Raw genomic sequence first — 18,482 nt, 5'->3', positions numbered from 1 at the left:
GAGGAATAGCATGGATACCAGTGTTGTTAAAACAGTCAGCCAGGGGCGCCTGGGTGGCGCAGTCGGTTAAGCGTCCGACTTCAGCCAGGTCACGATCTCGCGGTCCATGAGTTCGAGCCCCGCGTCGGGCTCTGGGCTGATGGCTCAGAGCCTGGAGCCTGTTTCCGATTCTGTGTCTCCCTCTCTCTCTGCCCCTTGCCCGTTCATGCTCTGTCTCTCTCTGTCCCAAAAATAAATAAACGTTGAAAAAAAAAAAACAGTCAGCCAAATAGAAAAGAAGGAGATGAGGTTGGGGTAGGAGTGGGAAAAAGGGGTTCAAATCACAGAGGTCCTTGAAAGTCCTTTGTAAGGGCTTTAGCTTTTACTCCAAGTGAGGTGGAAGGTATGGAAGGTTTTGGTAATTATACTGCTGTGATCTGACTTACATTATATAATATTTACAGGTGAAATTAGGAAGAATAAAATATAGAGGAGTTGAAGAACATATTTCAGTAATCCAAGTGGGGGATCGTGATGATTTGGACAAAGGTATAAAGGTGGAGATAGTGAGAAGTAACTGGTTTCTGAATATATTTAGGAAGAACCAAAAGGATGTGCCAACGGAATGCATATGTGGAATACAGGAGAAAGAGAAGGGTTTATAGTGGCAGGAATCAAAGGTTTTTGGACAAAGCAAATGGGACAGTAGCTGGAGGGGGGAATGTGGGGCCAGGTAATGGTTTTACACAGATGGGGACTAATTCAACATATTTCTATGCTGATGGGAATGATCTTGTAGAGTGGGAAAAGTCAATAATGCAGGAGAGAGATTACTGGGTAGGGGATGGGATGGGATCCAGTGTACAAGTGTTAACAGTTGGTCTTGGGTAGGAGGGCAAAGAATTCGTCCATTGTAACAAGAAGGTAAGTTGGTAGATTTGCGTGTGGGAACATTTAGATGTCCTCTTTTGATTGCCTCTGTTTTCTCAACAAATAAGAAGCAAGGTCGTCAACTGAACATGAGAAGAAGGAAGACAATGTGGAGGTTTGGGGAAAGAGGAGGTAGAAAATGTAGTCTAGAAGTGGGTGAGTTAAACTAGGAATGTAAAACAAGACTACGAGCATTACGAAAGGCCTGCTTGAGGCCAGTGCTCATGAATTTGAAGTGAGAACAGTCACTGTGAATGTTGTTCCTTACCCATGTGGAGTTGTCTCACCAAAGGCGAGGAGTCATTTGGAGAGTTGAACTGACCCAAGCACATGTGATAGAAGAAGAGAGGGGCAAGGGGGTTACAGAAATACAGGGGAGCTATAGTAATGATCGCATGTGGAAGTAAGGCTGGGTAAAGGAAGATATGAGGATATTAGAGATGAGGGATAGTAAAGTGGTGTTAGAAGTCAATGAATTGGACATGGCAGAGGAGCTGAGGATTAATCCAAATGGGGGAACTGGGAAGGGGCACAAACTGTAAAGAAAACAGATTGTGATCAGAGAAAGGATGCTAGAAATCAAGTTTGTGGTGGCGTGCATTTATTGTTAAATGACAATCTCCGGTGTCCTTTTGTGAGAGTGAGTTGCACAGGCAGGGTGGAGAACAAGGTCCTTGGGGAAAAGTGGATAAGAAGCTGAGAGGCTGGGGTAGCTGCAGGATCATCTACAGGCACAGTAAAATCATCATCACCAGGAGAAAGAGCCTGATTTGTTCAAAATGTTGATTATGAGAAGGAATAGTGATAGCAGTATGGTTAGGGATTAGTATAGGTTGGAAAAATGATGGCTTCACAGTCCTTTTATCTTTTGAGTCTTAAAACTGTGCAAAATACCTTTGGTTGGGGATGGGAAGAGGAATAGTTTAAGTTGGATATAGTTTAGCCTTGGTTTCTAAATTTCTTAGTGCCTGCTACCAGACTTTTCTCTGGTTACTATTACGTCTTTATCACAATTGCCATCACTTAGCATGTTGTGCATAATCCAGACTACTGTTGAGAGGCGTAGGTCTTATCAGTAAGTAGGTCTTATCAGGATTTTCCATTTAATAGTCTATACTTCTTTAACTTTGAGTTTTATACTAGAAAGTTTATATGAATATGGTACTGATTGAGTTTCTGAGTGTAGGGCTGGGTTGTTTCTCACCTCATTGTTTACCCTCACTGGAAATAATCCTTTGTGGAGTTTCATGTTGATTGTAGATTCTAGAATATGATACTTTATTGTGATCTGTCATAGTCTGCCTTCCAGTTTATCAATGATGGAAAACTACAGGCTTTCTTAATATCATGTATTAATAAATGTTTTGACACAAGCATCATGCATAACTCTGAGAACTAAGCAGGTTGTTATGCCAGAAATAAACTATAGAAGAGATTTCAGAGATTTGTGGAGGTGTGATTTAGTTTGCAAGGGCCACATAACAAAACACCGTAGACTGAGTAACTTAAACAAGAAAAATTAATCTTCTCACAGTTCTGGGGGCTAGAAGTTTGAGGTCAGGGTGTGGGGTTGGCCTCTTCTGAGGCTTCTCTCCTTGGCTTGTGGATGTCTCTTCCCTGTGTCTTCACCTGGCTTTCTCTTGGTGAGTATCTGTATCTTTTAAAACTGCTCAAAATACCTTCCTTTTATAAGGACGCCAGTCATGTTGGGTCAGGGCCCCACCCTAATGACCTCATTTTAACTTAACTACATCTTTTTTTTTTTTTTTTTTGATATTTATTTTCTTTTTTTTTGAGAGAGAGACAGAGCATGAACAGGGGAGAAGCAGATAGGGAGACACAAAATCAGAAGCAGGCTCCAGGCTCCGAGCTGTCAGCACAGAGCCCTATGCGGGGCTCAAACTCAGAAACCGTGAGATCATGGCCCGAGCCAAAGTCAGACACCCAACTGACTGAGCCACTCAGGTGCCCCTACTTAAGTACATCTTTAAGGACCTTATTTCCAATCACAGTCACATTCTGTCAAAAGTAACCTTCTTTCCCAGCTGTCAAGTATAATGTTTCTAATCACTATAAATTATTACAGTGAGGGCAAATCACTATGCATTAATACAATTAGGTCAATATTTAAAGACGTGACACCTACCTGTAATTATTTACCTTTCTTACTAAACTTTGCCAGCCATAATCATTGAATAGTCTAATTGTAGTTGAACCTCAACCTTGCCAATGTTCTAACTTAAATATAATTCTCTATCTGTGATCTTAAAATTAAAATCCCTTTGGTTGTACATATGGTTACTCTGTTTCAGGTCAGCTTTTTCTTTCCTGCGTCCTTGGAGATGTCTTTGACCCCTGCCTTCAGGTTCTGTTTATCAGGAACAATCTTTATTTAGAATTAGAATGATCAATTATTAAAACTGTAAGAGGCCCAAGAAATAATTTAGTCTAGCCCCCTCACTGATAGTGGAAGAAAATGAGACCCATGGTGTGTTTTAATGAAATCTGACTTTTCACCCCTCCCTTCCTTTCTCACTCCCAACAAATTCCTATCACTTACCCCCATGTCTGGCAATTTCTAGGACACCAGAGAAACATGGATGCAGAAAACAGACACAGTCCCTGTCTGTGTGGAGCTTACAGTCAGGGGAGAGCCTACGCCTGCCCTGCTTAACCTTACAGTCTCTGTTTCTTCCCTGTGTTATGAGAAATCATTTCCAACAAGGATTGTGGTTGAGCTGTGGACTGTGCATTGCTGTCCCAAATCTCTGGTTGTCTGTCTAACTATCCATTTCTCTAAGCCCCAGCTTTGGTCCCTGGCTGATAATTCAAGCATGTTATTAGTTCTTGTATACTCTTATTTCTGATCTTTTCTCTTTATAAGGGATTCTAGAACTCTTTTCAATTATAACATTATGATGTAGAATCAAACAGAACAAAATAATCTCTATACTATTTTTTTCACAGGTATGTTTAGCATTAAATTTAGATGCCTTTCCCTTTAGTTTTGTCTGTTATTATAAACTGTAGTTTTTTCTAATTTCTTGCTATTTTTTGTTTTTAGTTGTCCTAATACAATTTAAAAACTCTTTTTAATTTTGAAGAACTCTTGCTTTATAGATTAAAAATACATAGTTGGAATCAAACAAAATCAACCCTTAAATGGCTTGATACTAATAGTAGGCAAGTTATTTTGTTCCTTAAAATTTCCCCATAGAAAGAGGGGGACTTTGTATTTGATTTCTAACCTAACTCTTCCTTGCAGATAGCTAGCTGTCTAAATTACCTTATTTTGAACAACATAGTATTATGTCAAACTAATGTGACCTAATCTCTCAATACTAAATTAGAATGTCTAGAGATTACCAGATGGAATTTTTTAAAGGGGGACAAAGAAATTTAACACTGATTTGTTTACTCTTCCAGGAAGTATGACCTCATAAATGCAAGCCTTGAATTTCACTGTATACAAGTCTTTTAAAGATCAATTTTAAAAGTGATACCATATATCTTTCTGTTGTGGATAAGACAAATACACTTTACAAGATGCATTAAAAACCACCTGTGCTGATATTACACAAATCAGCACTTAAGTATTACATTAAAATTTCCAGTGACATTATATACAAAGTAAAAAAGCTATGTCTCAATGCCTTAGGTGGACGTGGGGTTACTGTATGTTAGAAAACCACTAAGTGACTTAAAAGCTGCTTCAAGGGATATCAAATGCTGATGTCAAAGAGTTATGTGAACAATTTGAATAAATAATTCTAAGTAGACATCCGACTAACCTCTGTCCTCAGCACTTTGTATTCAAGTTCATTGAAAATATTCTTTCCTCTTCTTTTTTCGATAGTGGTGTATTACTCTCTCTTCTAAGGTACCTTATGTTGGGCCCTTCTTTTTTTTTTTAAGTTTATTTATTTATTTTGTGAGAGACCAGGAGAGCATGAGTGGGGAAGGGGCAGGGAGAGGGGGAGAGAGAATCTCAAGCAGGCTGTACGCAGTCAGTGCTCAGAGACTTTATGGTTGGCCTTTCTATACAAAGTTAGTTAGTGAACTAGCACATGGGATTAGGTAGACATGGTTTCAATTCTCACCTCCTCCACTCACTAGCTCTGTGATCTAGGCTCTGGAGTCGATTGTCCAACCTCCTCAGTCCTGTTTCTGACCATGAGTATAAATAGGTCACTTAGCACAATACATTTAGTAAGTGCTCAATAAGCAATGGCTGTTTGACTTCTTTAAACTAGGACTTACATTTTCTAGTGTGTTTCTTATTTTAGTTGTTCTGTGTCCACATTTTTTATTTTTCCTAAGATTCATGATGTTTGGGCAACTGTAAATTTTGATGTCATAACTATATTTTTTTTAGCCTATTGGTGGCTTCAGAGATAACTTAGACTACTGAGGGAATAGGATAAAGTCATTGAGACATTTTTGAGAATTAGACAGGATATAAGTCTAGAGGCTAGAAGATGATTTATTTGTTCTTTTTACATTTTTTTTTAAATCTTTATTTATTTTTGAGAGAGAGAGACACACAGAGACAGAGTGTGGGCAGGGGAGGGGCAGACAGAGAGGGAGACACAGAATCCAAAGCAGGCTCCAGGCTCTGAGCTGTCAGCACAGACCCCAACGTGGGGCTCGAACCCATGGACTGTGAGATCATGACGTGAGCCAAAGTTGGACGCTCAACTGTCTGAGCCACCCAGGTGCCCCTTATTTTTTGTTCTTAATAAAAGAAAACAGCTTATCATGGAAAGGCCAAGCTCATAAGACACGTCTGTATGCACTGCTTTAGTTAACTTATCAAAGATTTATAGGCAAATGATAAATGTATAACCATGAATCTAATTACCTTTCAAAGCAATATTTGAATGCTACCATAACTTATAAGTAAAGAAATAAAATCAATATACATTATCTTACATTTGCATTTGTATGACCTTATCCTGGATCCAGTCTGCTTTTACAGATAACCGTGGTTAGAGACTCTCAGATTTACGCATGCAGTCACTTGGATACTTAGAGGTTGGTTTATGGGAACTCACTCTCAAAGTCTTCTGGTTCCTACATGTATTTCTATACTCTAGTCCTTTATATGTGCATCAGTGATTTAATGACACCTTTTCATAACCATTCTTTGATAACGGCATTGCTAATCACTTCATCTATCCACCCACCCACCCACACGATTCACTGACTGCTTTATGTGTTGAAAACAATGTTAAATGTACAAAGGGCAATAAGGCACAGCCTCTGCACTTCAGTGACACATTTTAATAATTTTCATTCTGAAAAGCTCCATGCTTGTGGCTGTATCCAGATGGAATATTATATATTTAAATGTTGAAGGGATGGCTCTGAGACTTTTAGTTAGAATAGTACTATAAGGTCATGCTTCAGATCACTACATCTGCTTAAACACCTAGCAATTATAAATAAAATGTAAAAAAAAAAAAAAAAGCAAGGAAAATCAAACATGCAAAGTTGGACTCCAGAATATGGCAGGCATTCCATAGATGAGAAACAAAGCAGAAAAGCAAAGTAGTCACTAGGGTTGATGCTGCTGGGGAAAGGTACCAGTCCTGGATGTTGAGTGAGCAGAAAGGCACGTAACAGTCTCTGCTTAAAATCTCTCTCTGACACCTTGAAACGAATGACTCACAGATTGGCATGCTTTCTTCTGTCAAACAAATGTCCCAAGAACTGATATTGTAAAACATCAGTGTATTTTGGACCCTTAATTAAATGCTTATACTTTCTTGGATGTTTCAACGAGTGACTCAGACAGAGCATTGATAGGTTTCAGCAACAATGATGATAAATAACTTCGTTCAGTGCTTTCACAATATATGCACAGAGGCAAACTCCTTAAGTAATAATAATAATAAAAAAGAATATGTCAAGGGCTCTGAGGGTAAAGCATATGGTACAGGTACAGTCAGTAGTTGCTGATAGCTCTTCCCATAACTGCTGGGAGCTTGTCTTGATAGTTTTGATCATTTTTGTCTTGTTTAAAACTGTCTGGAGTGTATGAGCTGTTTTAATTAAATAAAACTCTACTGGGGCACCTGGGTGTCTTAAGCATCTGACTCTTGATTTCAGCTCAGATCATGTTCTCGCAGTTTGGAATACGGAGCCCTGCATCGGGCTCTATGATGACAGCGTGGAGCCTGCTTGGGATTCTCTCTCTCTCAAACTCTCTCCCCCTCTCTCTGCCCTTCCTCTTCTTGCTTTCTATCTCAAAATAAAATAAATAAACATTAAAAAAAACCCTATGATACCTGTTATTTACCATCTAATACTGCCCAGCAGAAATAGTCCCCCATTACTATCTAGGATTGACTTGTAAAATTAGAGTCACCTTCCAGTCTTTATAAGTATCAGCTGTAAACCCCACAGAGTCATATTATTTTTTCTTATGTGGGTATATATTTAATATCCTCAAATATCAAAATAAATTACTACTTTAAAACAAAGTGTTTTTAATGACTTAGTATAAATGCATATAGTTGAATTTTCCCACCTAATGACCTAAGTTTTTCATATCATTTTTAAAGTTCTATAGAAATTGAGGTCGCTCATATGCAGCTTCATTTTCAAGAATGCGAGATTATCATTCAGTCAAGTTACTTAGAAAGCACCTTCAGTGCACATAGCATTCATTTGTAATGTTACAGGTTTATTTCAGTCACATACTTTAACATTGGATAAAATTGCCAGTGCCGTTTTTGCTGTTCACTTTGCACTTCATCTTCTGAACAATGTAAATTCTAAGTTATGTAAAGGCTGTGGTCAGAGCCGTAACACCCTTTTACTGATAGAATGCATGTTTGATTTTATAAAAGAAAATCACTAAAAATAATTGAAAGTGTACGATTCCGATATAATTTTAGTGAGTTTGTTCCCTCGGGGCCCCTCTGTCCTTTACTTAACTCAATTTAAAATTCCTATATTCAATCCTTATTGCATAAGAGTCAAGACATTTGGGTCTTTTTTTTAATGTTTGTTTATTTTTGAGAGACAGAGTGGGAGCAGGGGAGGGGCAGAGAGAGAGGGAGACACAGGATCTAAAGCAGGCTCCAGGCTCTGAGCTGTCAGTACAGAGCCCAACGCAGGGGTTGAACTCATGAACCGTGAGATCATGATCTGAAGTCTGACGCTTAACTGAGCCACCCAGGTGCCCCTAGGATATTTGGGTCTTAAACTGACTTGTCAAAATACATTTGCAAACTTACTTATTAAAGTAACAAATTCGAACAGTGTCTTTTTTTTTTAATTTTTTTTTTTTTAATTTTAACGTTTATTTATTTTTGAGAGAGAGAGACAGAGCATGAGCAGGGGAGGGGCAGAGAGAGAGGGAGATACAGAATCTGAAACAGGCTCCAGGCTCTGAGCTGTCAGCACAGAGCCCGACGCGGGGCTCGAACTCACGGACCGCGAGATCATGACCTGAGCTGGAGTCAGACGCTCAACCGACTGAGCCACCCAGGCGCCCCACGAACAGTGTCTTTCAATCAGCAACATGCCACCATTAAATTTAGGCTGTGTGTGTGTAGGATTATTCTCTCTATATGGTAATCTGACACTCTAACTTCAAATCTGTAATTTCAAGGTCTTGCTGTGTGATGAAGTTACCTAATGTGGGAGATTGACCTTTTTCTAAAATTGATTAATTTCCAAGTTCCCCTCCAGCCATTGGCACCTATGTTGACTTCCTCCTTATTAAATGCATAGCCCACTAAGAACTGTTAGTAAAGCTATTACTTGTATTCATTCCTGGAAGCAGCCATTCTCAAAGTGAGGCTACACCTACCTGCCACACTCCATTTAGTTGTCTGCAGTTGATTTATCTCCTAAGCCTCATAGGTATCATTGGAACTTGACCCCAAAAGGCCATAGAATATCCAAGTTTAGAGGGAGAGGCAAGGCATCTTAATAGCTATCACTGGCGATGAAATTAAGAGTGGACAACAAATGGAGCAGGAAATAGAGGTATGTAAAACCAAGCAATTATATACAGTCCACCCCCTTAATAGAACAGCTCATTTCTAATGAACCACCTCTGGATATATTTACCCTGGTATCATTTATCTAATACTTTATTTGTTAAAACAAACTTCTGTGTTGCAGTTGATATATGCCATGTACTTTGCTAGGTACTGGGCATCTATCACTTCATAAGACTAATTTTGCCATCACAGATCTCACCATCTACAAGCAGAGACTTGAAAACAAGTAACTATAATGGATAGCAAAGGCATAGTAACGTGAGCATGAACACATGGCCAGGGAGGCACAGATGAATAATGATTGTCTATACTTGGGAAGATTGGGTAAGGCTTCACAGAGCAAGTAGCTTTTGAGCTAAAAAGAGATCTTTGGAGTAAAAATTCACTGAAGACTGTTACCAAAACTCCTGGAGGGAAAATCCTCCAAATGAGTCATGGCATGACCTGGAATGTACAATAAAGCAAGAGGTGTTGCTTACCGGCCTTTTCAGTTATATTTAGAATAAAGCTGAAAGAGAAAAATAGTACAAGTTTAGCACCTTATATGGTACCTGGTAAAGTAGATATTGCATATTTTAGGCGAATAAAGGAATACATTTACATGTGCATGTATTTTGAAAAGTGTAGGAAGGAATACTCTTTTACTACTGTGAGAAAGTGAAGAATTCCTATCTTAGTTTTAGCATTTATACTTAGTATTCTGACTCAGGCATCATTTTTTATGTCAATGGGGTGGAACCAAAATGAATTTATATATTAAATGTTCATTTAGGGACGTTAACCAAAACTTTTAAAGCACTGTGAAGGAGATTTTTTTTTTTATTTTGTCTGCATACTAATGAAAAGTAAGCCTGTTTTCTTTCCCTTTTCTCATGTAGTTTTATTAGTGCTATCAAATTTAATGACTCCTCTGCCCTTTTTTGCTGTCATACTATAATGACTTCAGATCCATATATGCTGATTTAGCTTTGAAAGCAAGTTGGGGGAAAAAAAAGTAAATTACATTCTAACAGATTCTCCTTATGTTTATATCATTTATTTTTTCTGCTTGTATTCTCCAATAAATGTTAAGTGTTTTGTTTTGTTTTATTTTGTTTTGTTTTGTTTTGTTTTAAACAAGAAACTAAGGAAGCCTGCTGTACCAGCAGTACTTTTATTTATTAAGTTGAGATGCCTTGCGTCTAGGGCTGGCTTTGTGGATGTGTGTCCCATGCAATTACAGTCACATAAGCCTTCACTCCTAACAGGGCCCTGCACTTGGTTTAATGCTCTGGTGCTGCCATCTTGAAATTCTTAGTAACATTTGAACAAGGGGCTCTGTGAATTATATAGTCAGACCTGCTGGCATCAAAAAAAAAAACCATTAATGTTTATGTTTTGACACACATAAAACAACACTTTTACAGTAATGAAAGCCTCTGAAAACTTAATTCACGCGTTCTTTTTCTCAAGTCAGTAAGCCATCCTGAGCTCCCACTCTCACTCACACACCCCTCGTTGTAACTTACCCTGTCTCTGTGTGTTAGTGTCTGCTGCGATGTGACCAGAGGTCTATTTTCAGTCCTTCCTTTCCTGTCAACTCCCTAATGGTTCCTCTGTTCATTCTCTTTACTTGACTTCTAGAACACTACGCTGTGCAGATTCTCTTCTTACCTCACTGGCAGCTCTTTCTCAATCTCCTCTGCTGACCCCTTCTTTTTCTCAGCTTCCTAAAAGTGGGATGTACCAGGAGCCAGGTCATGCCAACTCCTCTATTGCCATTCCTTCCTGAACTCATCGGGTCTCCTGGTTTTATATGCCATCTGTATGTCAGTCACCACCAAATTCATATCTATTTACATGTCATGTCTACTTGGGTATCTAATAGACATCTCAAACTTAGTACGTCCAAACTGAATTCCTGAACTTGCTGCTCAAAATCATTCTCCCTGATCTTCCCTCATTTCGATGGAACGAACTTGATTCTGGTTGCTTACATAAAAAATAATAATCACCTTCAATCTTGTCTTTCTTTCATATTCCATCTGTTAGAAAATCCTGTTGGTTCCATGTTCAAAATATAAAACAGGAATCTGATTACCTCTTACTGCTATTAGGAGCTACAATTATTAGTCTCTGTTTATTCTCAGTACAGTGCCCAGTGTGTTCCTATTCCAGTGAATCAAAACTCCACAGTGGCTTTCCATTTGATTCAGAATAAAAGCCACAGTCCTCAGAATGGTCTACAAGACCCTATGTGATGTGACCTGTCTCCTACTCACACCATGGTCACTTCATTCTTACTATTTTCTCTCTTAAGCACTGGTTTCAGCCATACCAGCCTCTAGCTGTGCCTTTAGTTGAAGCATCATGCTGTCTTCTTTTTTTTTTAAAGTTTGTTTGTTTGTTTGTTTATTTATTTATTTATTTATTTTGAGAAAGAGAGAGAGAGCGCGCAAGCTGGGGAGGGGCAGAGAAAGAGAGGGAGAGAGAGAATCCCAAGCAAGTTCTGTGCTGTCAGCATGGAGCCTGACACTCGACTCAAACTCACAAACTGTGAGGTCATGACCTGATCCAAATTCAAGAGTCCTCGTTGCTTAACCAACTGAACCACCCAGGTGCTCTAATAATGCCATTCTTTAAGAGATGTAATTTGTGCTTGCTTCGGCAGCACTTACACTAAAATTGGAATTATCGAAGATTGATGGGCATGGCCTCTGTGCAAGGATGACATGTAAATTCGTGAAACGTTCCATATTTTTTCAAAAAATTAAAAATAGAACTACCATATGATCCAGCAATTCCACTTCTGGGCATTTATCTGAAGAAAATGAAGACATCAGTTTGAAGACATATATGCACCCGTGTGTTTATTTCCAATATCCAAGATGTGGAAGTAACTTAAGTGTCTGTCAATAGACGAACAGATGAAGAAGATGTGCTATATATAGATAATATCACCCATTAAAAAAAGAATCAAATCTTGCTATTTGTGACAACATGGGTAGACCTGGAGGATATTATGCTAAGTGAAATAGGTCAGACAGAGAAAGACAAATACCATATGGTGTCACTTACATGTGGAGTCCTAAAAGCAAAACAAATGAATAAACGAAATGGAAACAGACTCATAAATACAGTAAACAAACTGTTGGTTCCCAGGGTAGGGAGGGGCTGGTAGATGGGTGAAACAGGTGAATGGTGTTAAGAGATACAAACTTGGAGTTAAAAAAACTTAATGTCGTGAATATATAATATACAGCATAAGGAATACAGTCAATAATATTGTAATAGCTCTATTTGATGACAAATGGTAACTAAACTTACCATGGGGATCATTTTGTAATGTATAAAAATATCAAATCACCACAATGGACACAGGATACCAATAGGATATTGTATGTCAATTATACTTCAGTAAAAAAAATAAAAATAAATAAAAGTAATAATTTGTTCAGTGATAAATGAACTAGATTCCATTTAGTGTTCCTTTCTTAAATTATAAGTTGTGAAAATACCATGACAGATTTTATAAAATAGAGAACAAAAAATTGACCTTAATTTTACTACTGTAATGCAACCATCTTCATTTGGGTGACTATTTCCTATTTCTAATAGGGCATATCGTCTTAATCCTGACTTTTTTGCTTAGGTATATATATCATGTCTATTTATTCATGTTGCTATGCCGTCATTATCACAGTAATTTTTCAAGGTTATGTAATGGTCCCTAGTGTAGCCATACCCTAGTGAGCCTAAATATTTTCCAGGTGTTAGACATTTAATTTGCTTTCAAATCTTTTTAATCATAAATAACTTTATAATGAAAACCTTTGTGTTTGTAGCTTTTTCTTGATCATTTTCCTAGGATATATTCTCAAAGGTGAAATTCTTGTTTCACACAATATGAACATAGTAATGATTCTTGATATATTGCCAACCTACTTTCCCGAGTGATTGAACCAATTTTCCGCCTCTAGCAATGTATGAAAGCGAAGTTTCACTGCACCCTTGCCTGTGATTTCTCATTTTTCCCCCTCTTTCCTGTGGACCTTGTATTATTAGCATTAAAGTGCTGGTATTCCATGCCAGTATGGGAGTTTAGAAAGCAGTTTTAGGATGTCAGGTATCTGACTCCATTTCTCTCTCAAAGAGAAGAAAGAGAATTGGTTGGATGTGTTTGATTTAATTGTCCTTTGAAGGATTGGAAAAAAGATGTCCATTGTTAGACTAATCAGTTGGAGAAATTTCGTATTTATATTAAATTAGTGTATGTGTGGGTCGCCTGGGTGACTCAGTCGGTTAAGCGGCTGACTTCAGCTCAGGTCATGATCTCACAGTCCGTGAATTCGAACCCTGCATCAGGCTCTGTGCTGGTAGCTCAGAGCCTGGAACCTGCTTCTGATTCTGTGTCTCCCTCTCTCTCTCTGCCTCTCCCCTGCTTGCTCTCTGTCTCTGTCTCTCTCTCTCAAAAATAATAAACATTTAAAAAATTTAAATTAGCATATGTGATATCATTTGGCTGACTATTTTTGCCATCACAGAGCTTTACTTTGCTACTTTAGTCTGGAACAAATCGGTTCACAAAAAGTTATTACACTTCTAAAAATCTAAAGGGACATAAGAAGCTTGGAACCTAGTTTTATACTTTCCAAACATTTTTGCCTAATCTTGGAGGATCACATAATTCCATTTTTCTCAGAATGAAATAATTGTTCCCTTAAGAGAGTTAAATTCACTTGTTCCTGCTAATGGAAGGTTGGGCACCCATCTCCATCATCCAAAGCTGTAGATAAAATAGCTAGAACTTTCCTTCACAAACTGCAGTGAATTGAAGCTGAGGGAAGAATTCTGTCTTAGAGAAGAGCTGAGAATGTTGGTAAAACTTTAGGTTAGCATCATTTTAAAAGTTAACTACTTATTCTACAACACTGAACGGTTTTGAGATATGTTCACATTCACTGTCTCACCTGTGAAGTTAGTAAAATGAGAGGTTTTGTTATTAACATGTGGAGAAGTTTCAAGACAAACCCAAGGGCTCATGGTAGGTAAGGGCGTGCCTACATGGCGTGCACTGGATTGTCACACAGGCTTTTGGCTACTAATCTCTGCTTTTACTATACCGCTGAATGGTTTTTTAAATATCTCCTTATTCTTTCATACATAAATTCATTGAGTTCCTGCCTTACCCTCTAGGGAATAGATGTGTGCCTTCATAGAGGGCTCAGTCCGGTGTAGGAGTCAGGTCTGCAAAGAAGTCAGGACAGGCATGTGTGCTGAATGCTCCAGCAAAGCAGATGCCTGGAGCTGGAGAGGCTCAGAAGAGAGAGGCCTGGCCCTGCTGGGGAACCAGGTGTTGTTTATACTAATAGCAAGGATGGTATTGGTGCTGTGACTCTAAAGGGTCGGAGAGGACAACCCTTGGGAATCTCTTTGACCAATGAGGGCCAGTGAGAGCGCCAAGAAAGCACACAGATAGTGTGTCGAGAAATAACTTTTTCTTTGACGGGCTAAAGGAGATGACTCCTTCCCTCCTCAGTTGCTCAGAGCCATTCCATGCTGCTTTCTTTGCAGACCAGCTTCCTATGAACTACTCCCATTTCCTGGGAGTTGCCTTCCTTGATTCTTTCTAGTCCACTTACTCCTTTTTTCATTCATTCATCCCACATATATACCAAGCGCCGAGATCTAAACAAGGAGAAGGAGCTTTTGAAGATTTGAAGCAAAAACTTTCTGGATTGCAAAGGGCATGAGGAGGGAACACTTGGCATATTCTAGGAACAGAAATGAAGACTTTGAGACTAGAAATTAGGGTATTTTTACTAGTTGAGATTGGAGAGCAGGGAGGGTCCAGATCTTGGTAGGAAGTTTAGAATTCATTTGAAGCCACTGGAGGGTTTTTAAGCAGGGGAACCAAAAGATCTGCTTTATCTGTAATTTTAGTATTATGGTCTAGAAAATTTTAGGAAAAGTGCATCTCAGTGAACGTTGGCACTTTTTATAGAGACAGTTTGGATTATGGCTTTAGATTAAGGAAAGGAGAGGGGCGCCCGGGTAGCTCAGTTGTTGGAGCAGCTGACCCTTGATTTTGGCTCAAGTCACATGATCTCACGGTTTGCGAGTTTGAGCCCCACATCATGCATTGTGCTCACAGCATGGAGCCTACTTAGGATTCTCTCTCAAAAATAAATAAGCCAATTTGACAATAAATTATTTTTAATAAAAAAAATAAATTATTTAAAAAATAAAAAAGAAAGGAGAGGAGACAGTTGTTCCTTACAGAGGAAGGGGTGATACCAGGATTTAGTTCACACCCACATAGGTATGTCTCTTCTCCCCTTGTCTCAGTGCAGAGTAACGAGTTGCCAATTTAGAACAGAAGCGGATGTCAGGATTCCTCTCCTTCTTCCAGAGTTCCTCAGACCTTATTTTCATATCAAGTGATTTTTCAGATCCTGCCCATGTCGGTGCTGCCAGAAGTAACTGATGTTACTCAGCTACTCCAGTGAGCCAATGCCATGTTCATGACGAAAATGAACAGCAGCTGATTGACTTGAGAGACTTTCAGACTTAAGACACCCCAGTCACTTGTTTATGTAGACAGTCCCTGACATCACGATGGTGGACTTAAAGTTTTACGACTTTGTGAGGTGCAAAAGCCATAGGAATTCAGGAGAAACTATATTTAGAATTTTGAATTTGGATCTTTTCCTGGGCTAGTGTTATGCAGGATGTCCCCTTCCCTGATCCTTGGCAATCGTAGCCAAAGCCCCCAGGCCACCATGCAGTCACAAGGGCCAAGGACGGATCCTGTTGGCAACCATTCTGTTCCCATGCAACCATTCTGCTTTTCACTTTCAGTACAATGTTTAATAAATTACATGAGACAGCCAACTTTATTCTAAAATAGCCTCTGTATTAGATGATTTTGCCCAGTTGTAGGCTACTGTAGGTGTTCTGAGCACATTTAAGGTATGATGTTTGGTAGATTAGGTATATTCAATGCATTTTTTTAAATGTTTGTTTATTTTTGAGAGAGGGAGACACACAGAATCCGAAGTAGGCTCCAGGCCCCCGAGCTGTCAGCATAGAGCCAGACACAGGGCTCAAACTCATGAACCGTGAGATCATGACCTGAGCCGAAAATGGGATGCTTAACTGACTGAGCCCCCCGGGTGCCCCTCAGTGCATTTTTTGACTTAACGATGTTTTGAACTTACAGTATCCGGACATAACCCCATCATAAGTGAAGGAAGATCTGTTCCTTCTCATCTCTTAATTTCCTTTCCTTCCCAATTATAGCAAGTGGAGAGAAGTGTTCCTAGACATTACAGGAGGATCATTGAGAATCTCTCTCTAACATTGAAAGTTGAATAAGGAGCGATTTACCCTGTTGCCAGAAACTCCTAAGAATACCAGTAAGTGGCCAAACAGCATGCTGAGTTTGAAAGGGGCCCAGAAATGATGGGAACAGTGGGCTCTGCTAAACAGGATGTTGGGCTGGGAGAAATTCTGTTGAGAATGGAAACACTGTGATTTTAGTAGTTAAAGTCTGATATTTGAATCAGGTCTTCATCAATCAGACATTCCAGGACTTCATTTAGCTTAAACGAGCATTCGGAAGCTGCTTCACAGGGAAGACCATGGAAGACTGGATTACTTCACCTGTTCATTCTGTTTCCTTGAATTGCTTTTCCCTTAATTACCTTGAATCTAATTCCAGTCTCTTTTTCAACACACAGTTCACATATTTTTGGAAAGGTTGCTTGTGCCTCCTTTACCTCCCTCCACCTTCTGTCTCTTTCCTCAGTGCCCTGTTTGTACTTCTCTCAAAGATTTGTGGCACGTCACACATGGTGATCAGCATTCTCCTCTCCCGTCGACGTAAGTTCCTTAAGGACTGGGATCATTGTGTATGAATTGCTGTCTACTCTTGTGTTTGGCACAATTTCTGTCAGATTATCTGAATTTAATATCTTTTAAATTGTCTTTGTTGGTGGAAATCTTTGTTGGAAAACTCTGTCGTATGCTCTTATGCCACCTTACGATGAGAGAGAAGTTGAACATTTTCTTATGGCCATGGGACATTGTGCTCTTCATTCATTACTTTTGACTTGGAGGTATTTGAGACCATATGTCCTCGTATTAAAAACTTCAGAGCATGTAACTTTTAAAATACAGTTTCAAGGGCACCTGGGTGGCTCAGTTGGTTGAGCATCCAGCTTCAGCTTGGGTCATGATCTTGCGGTCCGTGGGTTCGAGCCCTGCATCAGGCCGTGTGCTGACAGCTCAGAGCCTGGAGCCTGCTTCAGATTCTGTGTGTGTCTCTCTCTCTGCCCCTCCCCATCACGCTCTGTCTCTCTCTCTCTCTCTTCCCAAAAATAAGTAAACATTTAAAAAAAATGATGAATAAAAGACAATACAGTTTCAGTTGTAGTTGTTGAAATGATTTTGTATCTTCCTCCTTCTTACAGCTGATCTGGTCTAGTGCTTACAGGCCAGAGCTTGATTTCACATGCGCTTGCCCAGAGTGGGGATTGAGGTCTTTGGACTGTTAGAATGGAAAACGCATAAGCTTTGTGGTAAGGCTGTCACAGAGAGCATTCTTAGGTTAATGGCCAGACCTTGAGTCAGCAAGGTAACTAGATGTCTGCGGTATAAGAAATATGTAGTTACTAGGTGCCTTTCCTGTCAACCACAAAGACTTACTGCCCTCTAACTTTCATGATAGGAAACATTTTTCCAGAAGCTATCACCCTCATCCTTTGTGTACACGGCTCTGACAGTGCCAGCCTGCTAAGCCGGGCAAGCACTTCCCTCAGGGCTTTTGTATTTGCAGTTCTCCCTGCCTCCTCTTTTGCCAGATAGTCTCATGGCTGGCTTCCTCACTTCCTTCAGCTCTTTCTTCAGATATCACTCTCTTTGAGATGCCTTCCTACCCCAACCCTCCCTTTCCCCTTTATCCTGTGTGGTAGATTGTTACGACAGTGAATCATGATTCTGTATATCTTGGCCCCTCTGATGAGGATCATTGCTGTTCCCCTCACGAAGAAATGCATTGTATCTCCCCATTCTCTTGAGTCTATGCGGGTCCTCAAGACTTGCTTCCAGCAATAGAATGTGGCCGAAGTGCAAATTCTAGAACTGCATTGTCTTATGTGGTAACCCTTAGCTATATGTGACCATTTATATTTAAATTAAATCAATTATAACGAGATAAAATTTAGAATCCAGTTCTTCGATTATATTAGGCATATTTCAAGTACCACATGGTCGCAAGCAACCAGTGGTTACCGTATTGGACAGCATGGTTTTGTAACATTGTTATCATTGCTGAAATGTTCTAGAGGGCAGAGCTGCTCTAGAGCCTATGTCTTAAGAGATCTTGCAGCTTTCACTCCGCTCTTTGGGAGCACTAATTACCAGGCTTTGGAGGAGCCCTGTCCAACCTACTGTGCGTTTAGAGGACCACACAGAGGGAAACTGAGGTATGCCAGCCAGTAGCCCACAATAATTTCCAGACATGTGAATGAGCTCGGCTTGGACTCACAACCCCAGTTAAACCACAGATGACTA

The 18,482-nt window shown here is 39.5% G+C and overlaps 1 protein-coding gene and 1 non-coding gene across 12 annotated transcripts in view; both read left to right on the top strand.

Moving 5' to 3' along the window:
- UTRN (utrophin) overlaps window positions 1–18,482 on the top strand; it is a 574,142-nt gene that overhangs the window by 436,070 nt on the left and 119,590 nt on the right. The window lies entirely within an intron of this gene.
- LOC124529475 (U6 spliceosomal RNA) lies at window positions 11,562–11,668 on the top strand. The gene has a single exon (XR_006966368.1). It is a non-coding gene; the product is annotated as a U6 spliceosomal RNA (small nuclear RNA).

Source organism: Lynx rufus, unplaced genomic scaffold (assembly GCF_022079265.1).
Source record: "Lynx rufus isolate CCGP_SWC_20201006 ecotype Redwood Valley unplaced genomic scaffold, mLynRuf1.p SCAF_6, whole genome shotgun sequence".
NCBI classification, from domain to species: domain Eukaryota; kingdom Metazoa; phylum Chordata; class Mammalia; order Carnivora; family Felidae; genus Lynx; species Lynx rufus.
This window is presented reverse-complemented; position numbering and strand designations above follow the sequence as displayed.